This window comes from Numenius arquata, chromosome 13 (assembly GCF_964106895.1).
Source record: "Numenius arquata chromosome 13, bNumArq3.hap1.1, whole genome shotgun sequence".
Classification (NCBI taxonomy): Eukaryota; Metazoa; Chordata; class Aves; order Charadriiformes; family Scolopacidae; genus Numenius; species Numenius arquata.
The window spans coordinates 4,162,420-4,179,551 of NC_133588.1; positions in this window are offsets into that span (position 1 = coordinate 4,162,420).

The following is a 17,132-nucleotide window of genomic DNA, read 5'->3' on the forward strand; positions in this document are numbered from 1 at the left end:
CTCTGGGCAATCCTGCTTCAGCAGGGGAGTTGGACTAGATGATCTTTATGGTCCCTTCCAACTCTAAAAATTCAGTGAAAATTTTAGAAACTATAGTAAACCAGGAAATTATTTGGAGATCATAGGCTGTACGTACTTGGAATTTGGCAATCTGCTGATATTTAATGTGATTCAGATAACTTGACCACAATTAAAATGACAGTTTTTTAGGGACTGGTGCTTGGTTTAACTCTGAATTGTTGCAATACTGAACAGGTGGGAAGTCAGTGCGAATCAGCTGCCATCCACACATTGAACTCAGGTCACATCAGAACATACTAAGAATCCCTGACCTGTCTCTATTTTCCTATAAGACATATTGCGTCTCTATGATAACGAATGAGAGCATCTTAAGTCTACAATAAGACAACTAGAACTTCATGTGGGCCTTGCATCCAAAGACTGCAAAATATTGATTAGCAAAGATAACTGCTGAGGAATAGCAGTCATGTAGAAAGGCATTTATATTATCTCGAGAAAATTTATGCTCCAGCATTGCCCAACTCAAAACTGAGCACTAAGAATACTGCAAAGCCATGAGCACATGAAGTAGAGGAGGGCAAGAATTTGAAAAAGAACACATTTTCCTTGCCACTGCTTTGTTTTATTCTTTGCAAACTAATAGAAGAGAAAATCAGGCAAGCTGTGTAAAAATAATGCTCCCTATTGTAACCGTGGCTCCTACAGCCTAGGAGGAAGAAAAGGTAGGTAACTCTGAAATACTGAATAGCTTTATAAAGACAGGTTAGTCAAGGGCTACTGTAGTAAGAAGGTAATGCTCTTTCTTTCCATGACCATTTCATGCCAAGAGCTATGCAGAGAGAAAACTCTGTTGCAGATTTTTTGGGATAAGAGCAGTGGTTATTTGTCAGTATGGAACTGGTCCAGCTCTCAAAATGTAGGTTAAATCCACAATAGGACCAACAATGGCTGTGTCTTTATGTGAAGATGAGAGAAAAAAGGCATTATTTCTACCTTTGTTAGCATAAAAATGATTACTTTCTTCTGTCTTTTTTCTAGAAAAAGCTGGACACTTTTGAAGTCTGAAACCTGCCTTTTCATTTTTTAACTGAAGACAGAATTTCAGTTTGGTTTCTTTGGAAATGGGCACTACAAAAGAACTCCTGTCAGGTTGGTGTCTACCATTTTCTTCTCCTCACCTTATTAGTGGAGCAAATTGTAGTGAATTACTCATGTTAGGTGAATATATTGAAGCAAAGTCCAAGGTCTACTGGTTTTCTTTCACCAAATTTACTTTAAGTTAATCTAGCCAATCCATTATTTACACACTTGTGAATATTATATACCTGCTTACATGCTGCATTTATGGGCTGTTTTGTAAGCAAGCTGCTTTATCAGAAGTGACTGTATGGTATGGTCAATGCTTTTGTTTTTAGCTCAATACAATAAATTCCTTCTCTCAAAAGCTTTTGCAAAGTTGAAAACCAGGATGATCTTTTTTATTTTGAGATAGACCTTTTCTTCAAATTAATTTTACTGTGGGGAAAACCAGATTTCTTTTAAAAGCTGGTATTTATGAACATGCCTGACTTGGACCCCTTCTGCCAGCTGGGGTAGACAAAAGCCCAGGTTAAGTTCTTAAGGTTTTCCTAAGCAGTCTGCTCTTTTTGTTTGTTTTCTTTTTGTTTAGATGTTCTGCTACTAATGGATGTATGTAATTTCTGATTAATTACTGATTGGAATAATCTCCAAAGGCAATATAGTGTTTGTGTGTATGTGTATGAAAGGGAAATCTGCCAACTCACTGCTTTCAAAATAATGTAGGGGGCTGGAACTCAAACTGAAGTGACTTGTTGGAAAATACAACAAAGGAAATATTCAGAAGTTTAAGTAGGTTAAGACCTGATTTTCAGAAGAGCTGAACTTTCACTTAGAGTTGCCATATTTGTCAGAAAGTAAACTCCTGATACTGAGTACTCGAAAATCTAGCTCTGAGGTTTTGAATACTTAGAGTTCAGTGCAAATAATAAGGTAGAATGTGTCTAGAAAAATAAAGTTATTTCTCAATTAAATAATTTTTTTTATTCTTTTAACTAAAACAATACAGGAACATGATAAAGTTTGCAAAAAGCAAGCTACTGAGCTAGCAACTCCAAGCTCAGCTCTCTTCTTTTATTCTTGGTTTACATTACATCAGTTACTGAAATATCCTAGTATTTTACACCTATGATCATGCAATGATACCAAATAACAAAAGCTAAAAAAATGAAAAGTCTAAGTAAAGAAAAATGTTATACTTCAGCCTAATGTAACTTTATAATAATTTTAAAAAAATTTATTCCTAGAAATATTTATTGAAAATAATGTGAAAAAAATACCAGTTTTACTTGATTCTTTTCTTAGGACCATGCATTATTAATGTCTTATGGAATTTCCACTGTATTTTCTCAGTACAAGAGCTAATGTAGCCTATCTCATGAGAGTGTATGCTGTGAATGGATGTCTGTTTATCTGTGAATCTTCTAGTAAGATTTGCTCAATCACTATATCTGATAAACAGATGAATAAATCGATAATTGTCACTTTGATGGTACTTGTTAACATATATTTATAAAAGTTAAACTGATTTAACTTTAAATATTTTCTGGTGATCTATAAGAAAGCAAATAATCATTTTCAATCTCCTTAGAGACATCTGTTAAAAAGTACCCTCATCTTCATAAGGGATCTAGTCATCCCACTTTGAGAACTATTGATTATCACATGGTATGAAAATATATACTAAGATTTAGAGTCCCAAAGGCACTTAGGCCCATAAATCCCATTGATTTCAATTGGAATTAAATTTCTCCATGAGTTCAGAGAACTAGGTTTTATTGGATTTTTTTTTAATATAATTTCACTTGTCAAATTATCTTTGATTAAAAGACAATGAACAAGTAACAGCAACAGCCTTTGATTCTCCTTCAGATGGAGTTAATTCTGTGGCCAGGCTTAGTGCTGTTGAAGAATAGTGGGAGAGACATGTTTTTGGTCTTAATCTTTTATTTGGGGATGATGAGAGTGTCAGAAGTGTCACCATTATTATAACTATTTTTTGCAATGTGCTGCTGCATTTTCCATGAGAACACCCTTCCTCTGGCCTTCCTCAAGAGCTTTCCGAGCAGTTTCTGGACATTAATATAATAAAGAGTTAGCACTGTGGGTCTGCTCCTTCTTTAGGTAGGAAAAGAGGCACTGTGTTTGGCTTTTGTTGACCTTCTGTGGTTTATGTACTTAACAGACAGATTTGATGCTGGTAATTAGAATCAGTTTAAACTTTTTGATTGAGTGGTGCTTAATTTGACTAACTTTCTCCTCTTTTGAAATGCATTAGTTATTTCAGACTGCAAAAGTGTCAGTTCATCTAGAGATTAGAGTTGCAGAACTTTGAAAAATCATTGACTTGTTAAGATTAATACAGAAGAGATGTAGTTCCTTGAATATAATTTTTTTTTTATTAACATGCTAGAATGTGAAATAGATTACAGCATGCAATACGAACACATAACTACACTATCCCCTGAAAAAATATGTTTGTTGAAAACAAATTTACCCGTCTGGTTAGTCTGACACTTGTAATCTCTATTTAGTCATAACTGGCCACACAGCACAAAATGTCCTGGGCATAGGCCTTGCATGTGTTGTCCGTGTGATGTGAACTTCATCTGTTGCGAATATTATGCATGTCTCTGTTTGCAGATTGATCACCATAACTCTTTTGCACCTTTTGAACAAGAATTTCACAGAACGGAAGAGAAGAGGAGATAGAGAAATATGCGAGGACAAATGGTGAGAGGGAAAAGTGTTTATAAGAAAGGGGAGAGTGTTGCGCACCAAAAAAGTGTCTTGTAGAATAAAACACTTCCCACAGGAAAAAAATTTTGTGAGAAAATTTAAAGCTCTTAATATACATTACCATATGCAAATGCTTTAAATTATTTCACTCATTTAGTTGTGAATTTTTAATTTATTATCTAATATTCTCTAATGTGATAGATGAAAGCCAAAAAGATGTGAAATCTCCTTGACCTCAATTCCCCTGTTGTTTTTACCTACTTCTTGGAAAAGGGTCAGTGGTCCTGGGATACGACTGTTAGGTTAAAGGAAGCCCTGCCTAGCAGCATCTGTTTGACTCCAAACATTTCTAATCCCTGGTGGAAAAAGCAATAAAGTTCTGTGCTTCAGGTCACGTACCTGAGTACTGGCAGTTCTTTTCAATATCTTAGATTAAATGAACTGTGAAATATTTGTTTTATTAGAAGAGCTTTAGTTTACTTCTGCGTTGTTTTCTAAATCATTTCTGTCCAGAGTAGCTTTGGAAATCAAGTAGCGTGTATTGAACACAGTGTTTAGAAACATTTTTAACAGTCTGATGCACAATGCTTCATTGTTCTGATTGTTAAAACATTCATAGCGGGCTATTCTCTTCTTTGGATGCACACATAAATCTCAGGAAGGCTAATGGGAAATTGTGCACATGCAAGGAGAGCAGAGCTCCTCTAGCATTGTTGGTAGAGGTGTACATATGGCACAGAATTTCTTGATGAAAAGTAGGCAATAGGAATAAAGGTTTATGTTTAGGGGGCTGGATTGAGATTCGCAAGGCCCACGTAAACTTTTTGTTCTGCTACATGTTTGCCTATGTCCCCAACATACAAATCACACAGGACAGTTTATGGTAGGGGTGCAGGTACCAACACAAACTCTGTTCACACTAACCTTAGCATGGACCCTCTGTGCGGGGTGAGAGCAGAGCAGAGGGAGCCTAGGAAGCTGCTCAGGTTGGGACTAGAGATAGTAAATTCACTACAGGAGGCATCAGTTTGCACCCTGGCTGTCCCAAGAAGCTTCTCATCACGTTTCATCTCTACTGCAGACATCCACAAAGATATTTAGGTGTAGAAACTATATGAAAATGTTGCTACCAGAATGTTTTTGCAACAGTAGAGTTTTGCGTATATGCATTCACATCGGGAACCACACTGTTCTATCTCTGCACACCTGAAAATGCAGTAAGCTATTTCTGCTCTGTGGTGAGTTTCTTGGATGTTTTTTCAGATAAGATCACCCCAGGCAGTGCTCTTGTAGAGGAGTTGTACCTGGACGTGATGAATGCCCAGGCTTTTCCAGAACTTCAGCTAGTCCTGAGAAATTCTGTATCTGAAGAGCTGTGAACTCGGGGTGTGAACTTATCTGCTGAAGACCAGCCGGGATGCATGATGCCCTCACTGGCAGACAGCGAGCCAGCTCCTTAGCACAGAGAGCAGGTAGACCTTCCCTCTAAAATACATCAATTTTGGAGTCGTGCTGTACTGTTTTTTTTCTGTTATTGATCTTTAGGCTTGCATATGGGATCCTAGGAGAAGAATTTTACTGAAGTGCTCAGTTAGAGACATGTTATACCTAGCTTTCTACCTTCACCTTATCTGACTTGTCAGTAGACTTAGGAAACATCTAATATTTAATGGGTGCTAGGTCTAAAATGGAATGTAGATTTGAGAAAAGGCTGAAATAACAGAGTGCAGCCAAAGCAATTAGGGAAACCAGCAGAGACCGTATCTGGCCTCTTAATCAAGAAGGATTACCTGTCTGTCCTTTGTCTATCACTTTCTAAGAACTGTCAGAAGAAGAATACACTAAAATAGTCACCTTTCTTCACCTCCCAGTAAAACTACAGTAGGCAAAGAAACTGAAATGGGTGGGTATTGGCCAAATAATTGTCATTGTCACAATGCTACTGTGAGCTTGTAATATATGGCTTTAAAGAACATGATCTCTGAAAGAATTAGGATGGAGTGAATAATGGAAAAATATTCAGAAATGTGTTATTCAGAAAATTTAATGTATTCATAAATTATTCACCCTCACAGAACTGCAGGTGCCTCAGAATTTTTCCATGTGATGTCAGATCTTCAGCTGGCACAATCTGGCATAAGCTGGCACTGCTGCATTTGTTTCTATGGAGTGACGCCAGTTCAGAAGGATCTGGCCCATGGTATTCTTGTCTTTTTTTTGTGTGAGGGTTTTTTTTGTTGTTGTTATTTATTTTGGTTTTTCCTTGTTCTTTTTGTGTTCCCAAACATTCAGATACATGTAACCCTGCACAGGAAGCTATGCTGAGTCTGGAGATGAACCTTGGGGCCCTATGATAGTGCAATCTGTTTAAGCTTTACTTTCACAGTTTCCGTGATAACATCAGTTCTTTTTTATATGTGTTAATAGTGTTGCTGCTCAGTTACCTGCATGTGCTTTCTCTCTCTCCTGCACCTGTTTGGTGTGTGTATGTTAAATGGTCAAGTTCCATTATCCACCTATCTTCAGTTGTTATCAAGTTAATTTATGGATAAATGTAGTTAGCTTAGTACGTATTTTCAAAACTGTGAGTAAACAGAATTGGTTTTCCTTATTTAAAATCCCATTATAGCAGCTGCACTATAAAGCCTATTTTTCTGCTGTTAAATATTTTATCTTGACCACAGCTTGCATATCAGCAAACTTGTAGCAGTATGTTGACTGTTATCTTCTGTGTACCAAAGCACAAGATAGTTTGGAATAATTAAATAACATTGCTTCTCCGTTATCCTTGGAGGGCTGATACTCTTTCCTTCTAAGAAGATAAAAGGTAAACATAAATTATAACAAATCAAACTGTAGGATGATAAATACTGTTGTAAGCCAGAATAATAATATAACAAAAAAAAAAAAAAAGACGAAATCCACCCTTTCCTACTTGTATCCATCTTCTATATTTATTTTTGCTGATACAGCTATTGAAAAGGAAGACAATGTCTGTGGCAGTGCTTTTGCAAGGCCATTACACATTCCTGAATGACAGAGTCATCATTACTCTGAGCCTTATTTGCTCAAGGTTTTATAAATATAGATTGGTGTATGGGTGTAGGTGGGAAAAGGATCAAATCTAAGACAGATACTCAAGTCAGCACCGTCTTAAACCTTTTCTGAGATTCAGTAGCCTTTTCTTTGTAAGATTTCCGGGATGGTTTCTGCAGCGAAGAGTTGTGACTGTGTGCTATCTGCATATTCCCCACATTTTCAGTATCCTGACTGACAGTTACAATGTCTGTAATTCTTCAAGTGAAATAAAGACATTCCCAGGTACTACTGAAATTAAGATTTCACAGGATCAGAGTAGAAAATATTTTTTGTGATAGATTTGTATCTAGTATATTTTCCATGGCATAGGCATAGGTGTTTATCCAAGAACAAGATTTCATTGACTTCTGGTCATTACTCAAGTGAACTACTCAGATGAAACCCATTTTTAATTTGAGAAAACCCTGAACATTAATTTAATAGAGTAAGGGGTAGAGATACACATATGAAATAGTTTTAGATGTAAAGGGTGAAGTAGTAGTAACAGATGGGAAGTCTTGAGGGAGTTAGGACTAGGATAGAAAAGTCCTTATGGCACAGATTCAGGGTAAAAAAATAGAATAAATTGAGCATAAGAAAAGGGTGTGATGAGGATCAGGAGGTATCAGAGGATGAAATTATAATTCAATCTGCTAATCTTTGCTGTAGAACTTTACAATGATAATAATTAATAAGACACATTGCTACAGCTTAATTTAAAAAAAAAAAAAACCCAAAACAAAAAAACCAAAAGCATAGAAAATCTCCAATATTTTTTTAAATTATTGAATTAAAAAAAAAACTTGAAAATTCGTGTTGTCAGCTGTCATGTCATTCAAGAAACTATGCTTTTAAATGTTATGTATACTCTTTTTTTCCATTTTATATTGATTATTTGAAGAGTTTGAATTAAAAAGAGTCTTCAGTTACGAAAAGTTCATTTTTCCTTTACCATCCATTGGTGAAACAGTCACTAGTGCAAAACCTTTTACCCCACTGCTATGACGGGCCAGAGATAAACTCCACTTACAATGGGCATATAATTTAATTATTTTCAGTTAAAAATGGTGACTTGTATCACCTACAGATGAGCTCAAATATTTGTAATTACTCAAAGAGCATGAAGTCCTCTAAAAATGAAGTTGCTGTGAATTACGTAAAGATTATTGTGTTTTGTCATTATTGTCATTATTCTGCTATTCTCTAAAGGTGCCTTTACCCATTTTTGTTTACATATTGCTATTATTAGAGTTTGTGTGCTAGAAATTATATAATTTACATAATCATAAAATAAAGAATGCACATAAAGATGTGAAGTAAAACACTAAACATTTTTATCCAAGAAATGTTATTGCCTGACCTGATGTAAATTAAGTCCGACTGCCATTTGAATAGTAATTATTTGATATTTTGAATGCTGATACAGAAAGTAAATGAGGAATTTTTTTTCACATACTATGTGTTGAAATATTAATCTTTTGTTCAATTTAGCTTAAGTCTTTGGACTATATGGAACTGTATCTGTCAATTAATTGTGGCAGAGATGAACAAAAGATTCTTGTATTCGTTTTGGCAGATATAAACATGTAAACAGAGTGGCCAGCACATATTTTCCAGTGCTACAGTCACAGGGAAAACTTTATGAAACATTTAGTTGTTCAACAGAGTAGCAATGCTTAGAGGTTGACCTTGAAGTTTTTGAAATGTGAATTGATCCACTGGAACAAGTACAAAGCCAGCTTTGGTGCTAAATGTAAATTGTTAAAAATGGTGCTGCATAACATCTGCCTTGTAGTACGCCTTAATCAGCACTGTGAAAAATGAAAGTTTAACGATCTACTATAGTGGCTTCTAAGTGAAGGATAAACAAAGGATGAAAGAGTTTCCTTGCATGGTTTGTAACTGATGGCATGAAAAATGTCAAGAACCATCTGCCTCAAACTTATCCAAACTGTCATCAAGTATTCTAATCCAGTCAAAGGAGATACAACTAGAACAACCTATGTAACTTGCTGAAGGCTTATCAAAAGAGTTGTAAATAAGGGAAAAAAAAAAAGAAAAAGAGGGGGAAAAAAATCCCCACCCTATCAACTGCATAACCACAGATTTCTGCCAGCTTGCCTGTGGCTTTGAAATTCAATCCCATTTCTCTAGTCTGACAAACTGTACTAAATGGTAAAATGGATTTTTATTGCTTTCAGCCATTTTCATTCCAGCTGCTATCACTAGGTAAGTACTCAGTTTTCTAATATGAGAATTATATTTTTTTATTTCGCTTTTCTCTTTTGTGTGCATATATCGACTGCAATATGCGCAAAAACCTATTTTTGCAGAGCTAGGGTGTAAATGGGGACATTTACACATCTGAGCTGAAAAAGCTGCCAGTCCTTCTAACCAAACACACAAAAGAATCCCAAATATAGCTATGTCACTGGAGAAAGCTACATTCCAGCGAACAGACATCTTTTTTGCATTGGCTTTCGCAACAGCTAGGCAAACACAATTTTCCCTAAAAAAGAAACAAAAACATTTAAAGCTGACCTTACTTAATTACGCTAAGAAATAATCAAATGACCATACGTTTGCTAGTTTGGTTTTCAGTTAAGTTATGCAATTTTCAGTATATTAGGCCTTTCTGTATTTTAGGCATAGTTTTACCTTTTTGAAATGTCCCTTAATAACTAAAATGTGCAAATCTCATTGAAAGTCAACAAAAAAGTCTATTGCTAAATCAATGAATGACTTGAAGTGCCATACCTCATCACTGGACTATACCAGAGTATATTGGTTTTTTACTGCAAGTAGTACTACTCCTTGTGCTAAAGTGATTTCAAGGGCGGGGAGATAAATTCCAAGGTTTATTCTTGTGCTCTGTATTCCTATGGAGTCCCCTTGGTTTTGATTGGTTTCCAAAATGAGTGAGTTGGGTTTTTTTTGAGTTCGTACTAGTGTTGTGAAATCAAGGCCTAATCTCGGCTAAAGCACTTATGACCCCTCGTTACGACTTCCTCCAAAGGTGTTTGTTGAGAATTGAAACTTCGGGGATGTTGGATAATGGTTTATGTAAGCAAAAGGAAAACATAAAAGCAAAAGCAAGGGACACAGAAGGAAAAGTGAAAGGGTAATGAATTCCAAATGTACTTAGCACTTTCACTTGTATTTAAGTATCACATTTTTGTAATATGTAGCATAATGCAAACTATCTTAAAGCTGGAAACTATGAATTTTGGGTGTGGAATGGGAAACATGCAATTTCATAAGGTTCCAGTTAAGGTTCCATATTGGCAGTCTATATTGATGTATTTAATTTTCACTCAAAATTCAGAAGTCTTAGAATGCATACAAACATCCATATATTGTGTTGTTTGAAGTTGTAATTTTTTACTTGCTACCAAGCTATGATATCTTCTAATAGCTGTGTAGCGTTTAAGGGAAAAAGAAATCTTTCTATTAAATGTATCCATACTTTTCATTGGTTCTTGAGTGAATTTATACAATTGATGTTGATACATTTGTCATGGAATATTCTAGTGTACAGGTGGAAACAGATGATACAGTATTACTTTTTTTTGGTGACAAAATGGTATGAAATGCATTGGAAGATTAGTTATCCATAGCAGTTATATGAAATGCAAATGTCATAACACAGATTACATTTCCATAAAACCAAAATAACACTTCAATGTATGTGATTTAGTTTTACTGTGCACATTTTTATTTAGCAGAACTGACACATTGCTTCATATTTGCATCATTTTTTTGCCTTTCACATTGAACAAAAAGGTGAAGAACTATTTCAACGCACAGTAACCATTTCACTGCTGGCAAAATCTCACAAAAGGCAATCCCAGCTTAATAAAAATAACCTCTCACTTTTTCACTTCTAGTGTTAAAAGCAAGACGGGGTACATAGGCCAGATATTTAATCTTCTCCTTGGAGTTGCACTGTGGAAATCTTGCCTGTCTGAAACCCTACTCTGAGGCAGCTCTTACAGAAAAAGAACTAAGGAGAGCAAACAGGGAAGGGACAATCTTTTTTTGGCATCATCTATTCTTTATCATCCATCTGAATCAAGTAATTAGGTTTACTAGGTATTTATGAAGAGAAACAGTTTCTTGTCCAATTTTGGGGACTGTCCTACTGGCTACGGCAATTCTCAGCCCACCTGAGTTTCAAGCATAGAGGAAAGAACTGTGAAGAATAGGTTTCATAGGTAGTTAAGCACCCATCAGAGTCTGAACTCCTGTCTTTCTTTGCATTGTTTAGTCAATTGGCTGCTTATTAAAACACTAGATGTTAAATGGGACCACTCATCCTCCAGAGAGTTCTGGTAATCTACTTATTTGATTTTGCATTTTTCTGTTTGTTAATTATTATCATGTGCTTACATATGTAGACAGAGATCTCATTTACCTAAGATGTCAACAGGGTACAAAAATCACTTTTAACAAAGAGTTACAACAAACTAAGCAGAAGATGAGAGGCAGCAGTTAAACATAGACAGAAGAAGCTGTTCCAGAAATGAAAAAATTCCCAGTTTGGTAGGCAGAGATCTCATCATGCTTCAGACCTCATTGTACTGGTTATAGAATGTCTCAGCCTGCAAAGCATCATGTGTAGCCATGGGGATCCCCAATATGCCATTGCTATGTTCTTGTCCCTCAGTAAGATAAGCAACTACCATAAGTTATTATTTTATTTCTCTCTCTAATCAGTGCAGGGGTGTAAATACCACTGGGTTTTTAGCATTTATCTTCAGGCATTCCTGGAGGGGGTTGCATTTTCACTGATGAGTTGGGGGGGGATATAACTAACTTCATACAACTAAAATGTAAAGAGACAAGTCCCATCCTCTGCGTGCTTGCTCAGAGAGCTGGCAGTCATTTCCTGCGTGGGTTGGGAGGGGGAGAGAGGGATTTTTTTTTTTCTTTTTAAAAAAAATTTCTACACCTGCATAACTTCATCCTGTTAGTATTCATATCCAGAACACTTGGCATGCATTGGCATTTAAAACTAAATTACTGTTAATAGTCTGTAACACATCAGTAGTAGCATGAAGTGCTACTTTGTAAGATAACAATGGATGCTGTAAATGGAACTTGATTTTTCACAATATCTGACTGTGGCATGCGAAAAGTGGAATCTAAATGGTCATGATACAATAAAGCATCTGCGGACTAGCTGAGACACTAAATTAGCATTTTTTGATAAAGAATAGTGTGGTACATAGCCTGTAAACCACGCTAATAGCTCTATCTTTGTTATTCATAAAGCATATACAGCCCATGCAGGTGGTTTCTTATTTTTGTATGGGCAGAATTGTTTGAGTCTTGTACCCAGGTATGTATTCCACGAATTCCTGGCTTTCTCACAAACCAGATTACTTGTTTACTGCTACTTTTAAATTGCTTTCACTGATTGATCGCATCTCTTGTGTTTTGCTATAAACAGCATGTGATTTGAAGAAAAAAGCACTGATTTCATTGCATACTATTGTTACTGTTATTTTGTAAAGATGTTTAACAAAAATCGCATGTTATTACTATTCACCTTTTTTATGGCATTTTCACTTCCAGTAGTCAAGATACGTCAGTGATGGCAAAACACATTCTTGCGCTGTGTTTTTGTTGTGGGTTAAGCAGTCTGGAGCAACTATAAAAACTAAAACTTTCCAAACAGTGACATTCAGTTGGCTAACCTCTAAACAGAAACTTACTGCAACAAGTTATAAATGGCAGGAGAAAAAAAACCCTCCTATGTGCTCTGCCCTACGAGATCCTCAGAGGTGTGCTGGTTGTGCAGTCATTTCCATTGAGATACATGTGAATTTTAATAAAACCAGACAGGCCTCTCCAACTGGGGTTTGCAGGCAAACTGTATAAAAAACATTGGATGGAAATCAGCAAAAGAGCTGGATACTTGTGCTCAGCATGCCTGGAAATATGTTAATGCACTCATGTAAATGGACTTAACGGAGAGAATGGAAAGTGTCCAGCTACAATAGCTGACCTGATAAATCTCAGCGTGCTGAGCACACTGTTCAGCCTGGTTGGCCTAAAAGAAGATAAATCCAGTGAGTAACCAGGATGAACAATGCTACCTGGTTTTTCCAATGCAAGGCCCTGGCACATCGGCATTTGGGCTGCGCAAGCCACGCTGTGAACACCCCACCCTGAAAGAAAACAATTTAAACTTCTTTATTTAAATTTTTAAAAGGCTGTGAGGCTGCTTACCTGGTATTTTCTGGTATTTCGTAGTGGGGCAGACTCGGAGGCTGCTGGGCTCAGGTTGACAGCGGAGGAGCGTGAAGCCGCAGGGAGCACTGCAAAATGGCGGGCACTGCCTCAGCGTGCGCAGGCCGCGGCCTAGAGGGAAGGGAGCCATGGCAGCAGGACAAGCCCCATTGCAGGGCCCGTGTCCTGTCAGCTGGTGCTGGGGATGGACAGTGGGTGAGCCAGAACTGTTTATTTGAGGACGAGGTGAGAGAGCTTCTCCAGACCCTGGGCAGCTGAGGGGAGCGAAGCTGCCAGTGACCGGCATCTGCTCCATATTTTACCTCAGAAAAGCCCCGAAATGTTTACCTTGACTTAGGTAAGCAATTGAGCTAGCACAGGGGGGAAGAGTGACTACAGTGGCGAGGGAGAAATAAAGTGTGTGAGGTAGGGATTTCTATGTAAATTTCTGTTTCTTCAGTCTATATAAAATGGATTTCTGGCAGTAGTTGGAGAGGGCAGGGAAGAAAACCATGAATATTGATTACTCTCTTAGGAGAAAAGGGTGATTTGTTAAATGTAACCTAACATTTGATTGCAGGGGAATAGGTTAATTTCAAAGAGTGATTTTACACATTTTGTATATTGAACATATTCAAAGAAAGAAGAAAGTGATTGACGATATTTCATTAAATCTTTTTCCCAGCCCTCAATACCTGTGCTTAATTGACAAGGACTTGGACAAAAACAAGCAATAAAAGGTTAAAAAGCTTTCTAATTGTGTCTTAGACACTATTACTTTACTGTAGCACTAAAGGTTCACCTTAGCATGTGTTTGGAAACTGCACTTACTTTGCAGGATGGCAGAGAAGCTGTTACTACTGTGAGGAGCATCTACCATAGTAAAACTTTTGTTACCCAAATAATTAGAGTTTGATGCCAACTTTTAGTCATAACATAGAAGGAAATCAGGAATATATTCCATGTTCATTGTTAGTGACTTTGCTTTTGACTCATCTTGCAGTGCATATTTTGTCCCCTATAACCTCACAGTCTCTTGCTTGTTTGAAGCCCCCACAGTGAGCAGTGAGGTGTTCATGACAGCTTTTGGGCTTTCCGCTGCAGGCTAGAGCTGATTCAGCATGTTACAGCCATTTGATCAGCTGATCCGGGAATAAAGATCTATTGGAATAAGGTCTTGGAAAAAAATTGACTGGCTGTGTGATCTTAGCCAATTTCAGGAGTTTGAATCATGTGGCATTTATGATCGAACACTAAATCAGAGGTGATTACTGCATGGAACCACCAGCTGAAGACTTGGCCACAGCTGCATCAGATCTTTGCTCCCTGCTCTCCTTTCCCCTTGCAGGTGTATGTTATTAAGGGCAGAATCTGTAATGAGCCTCAGCCAGTCAGGCTGCTAGTGCTGACTACTGCAATATTCTAGGTGATGGGAGACATGCAGTTTTTTTAGTTGTTGTTTTGTTTTGTTTTGTTTTGTTTCCAGCTGATCAAAGAAGTAGTGAATTCCTACCACGCTGTCATTTCCAGTAGAAGCTGTGGTGTGGTCTTTCTGGCAGAGCCCCATCAGGACCTTGCAAGGCTAGCGTCAGTGGTTTTGCACTTGCTGAAGAGTTGGCTTATGTGTAAACATCCACTCTACAAGTTATTGCCTCATCAGGATTGAGTTCCTGTTCTTCCTGCTCGTCAGTGCATCGACAGAGGCGTGGGGGAAAGATACAGGTAACTTTTAGCAACTATTGAATTTCTCTAATATGTAAGTATATGTATGAAATACTAAAAAGCAAATGTTATTTGGTAGCTGTATTAAGTATGGTTATAAATGTTTTAGGTTTTTTTCATTTTTGGTTCCATTTTCTCTCAATTATATACGATGAGTTCTGCATTCTGATGTTGTGTGGTATGTTATCTAAAAATAACTGTGGCTTGATCTGCAATAGAGTTTGCAGACTCGTTACATGCTTTGCCTGAGATGATGCGCATCTAGATACAGCAGATATTTTTTTTAGTAGCTCTTTGAAGAAAAAAAAAAAGGTATAGTACTTTAATAATTGTTAAGTGTAGCAAAACTAATTGAAGTCTGAAGTGTTTAACATCAGAAAGTTTTTTGGTGGTTTTTTGTAGTTTGTTTTTGTTTTTTTTTCCTTTGAGAATTTGGAGGTTTTAAAATGTGCTTGGAGCCTTGATTGTCTCATCTACTCAAATGTTTGTGGATAGCTTTATCATTTCACAGGAAATTTCTAGTGAGTATGCTGTTCGCTGTGATGATCTAAGCTGCGATTAGGGATGAATTAGCACCTGTGGTGACTGTTACCCACGTGACTATAATAACGTCACCTTTTGTTTTAAGTTCACTTTTTCATCTCTTCAGATAGAGGCATAGAGATACAGGAAGGACAATGTTCTTTCTTGCTTGTGTTTCCACCATTAGTGTGCCAAGTGGTAAGTTTCTATGGTCTTGAAGTTACCAATAAGATTCCTAACAGCCATGGTGAGGATAACGTGTGCTGTCATCTTCTGAAGCTTTTGATGCAGGAATCTGTCAAATTTCTCGTTTGTTCTAAATGGTAACACAGCTATTCAGTAGCTCTGTGGACTCTTTTTCCAGAAATCAGTAACAAGTTAACAACTTGACACTCATACTCTCAGTCTTTACCTGTCTGACACTTCATATAAACTGTCAAGATTTCCCAAAATTCATTGACTGTAAAAAAAAAAAAAAAATTTAAAAAAAAAAATGCAGTGGGGGATGGGGACGCCCCTCCCCACTCACCTCCACCTCCCCAAACCAAAAAGCCAACAAACTCAACTGAAAAAAAACAACAACTCTACCTTCAGATTTTTTGTGAAACTTGACATTTACTATCTGACAATAATTCTTGCTGTGTGGAACATTACACCTTGCCTGAAATAATCTGTGTGGGAATGTTGCTGAAGTCATTGGTGCTGTGATGTACAACTCCCTTATTTTGATCGTTCACTTCATGGTCTCCACACAGAGGTCTTCCTTTAGCAGAGCCACTTTCCCATTACAAACTTTCAGTCAGCCCTCTTTCTTTTCCAAATGTCATCATCTGCACAAAGAATCCTTAATGACCCAAGATTATTCAGAAGTTCTTTGTAGCCATGGGAACAGAACTCTTGTGACTTCAAAAAAAAAAAGAAAAAAAAAAGAAAAAATCATGAGCATGCACTCCTTGTGGTGATGGAGACCTTGCACATCTACACACTCTCCTACAACAATCATTGTGCACAGCTGAACTCTTCCCCTTGTATTCAGCTGGATCCCTGATGTTTGGAGTTTGGGATATTTTTTTTTTCGCTGTTTCTGTTTGTTTGGGTTTGGATTTTTTAAATTACCTAAACCTTTAAATGTGTTTTGAGGGCTGATATGCTTAACTTCTAATCTTCTGTACTATATTCCTGAATTCTCTATCTTTGAGTTTAAGGGTTTTTATTTCTTGCTATTACAGTATTATATGTCAACAACGTTGACTGGTGTGACTAATACTATTAATGCTGTTAATCAGTAAAACTGTATTTCTCAAAAGAACTTTCAGATTTGTCTATTTGTTCAGGACTTTAGATAAATAATTGTTCAATGGCATGACAAATTTGGCAGAAGTTCCAGCAGTGAAGTGTTGAATTGAGTGTTTTTAGAATGTGTGACAAAGCTAGCGTGTGATCAACCTGTCCTCTGATATTTCATTATCAAGCTAATATAATGCTGTTTGTAGTTCAGAAGGCATTTTCATGCTGATGATATGTATTTCTGTGACACATGGTATTTTGAACAAAACCTTTCGTTGGTTGAGAGTACAGCATTTAGAAGTGGGGTTGGTTTTGTTGGGGTTTTTGTTGGGGTTTTGGTGGTGTTTTTTTGGTAAAATTTAAGGATACTTCAGCAGATCAGTTGCTGATGACCTGATTTAACACAAGGAAAAGAAACCCTTCCATTAACTTAGATTATTTGATTTGGACAA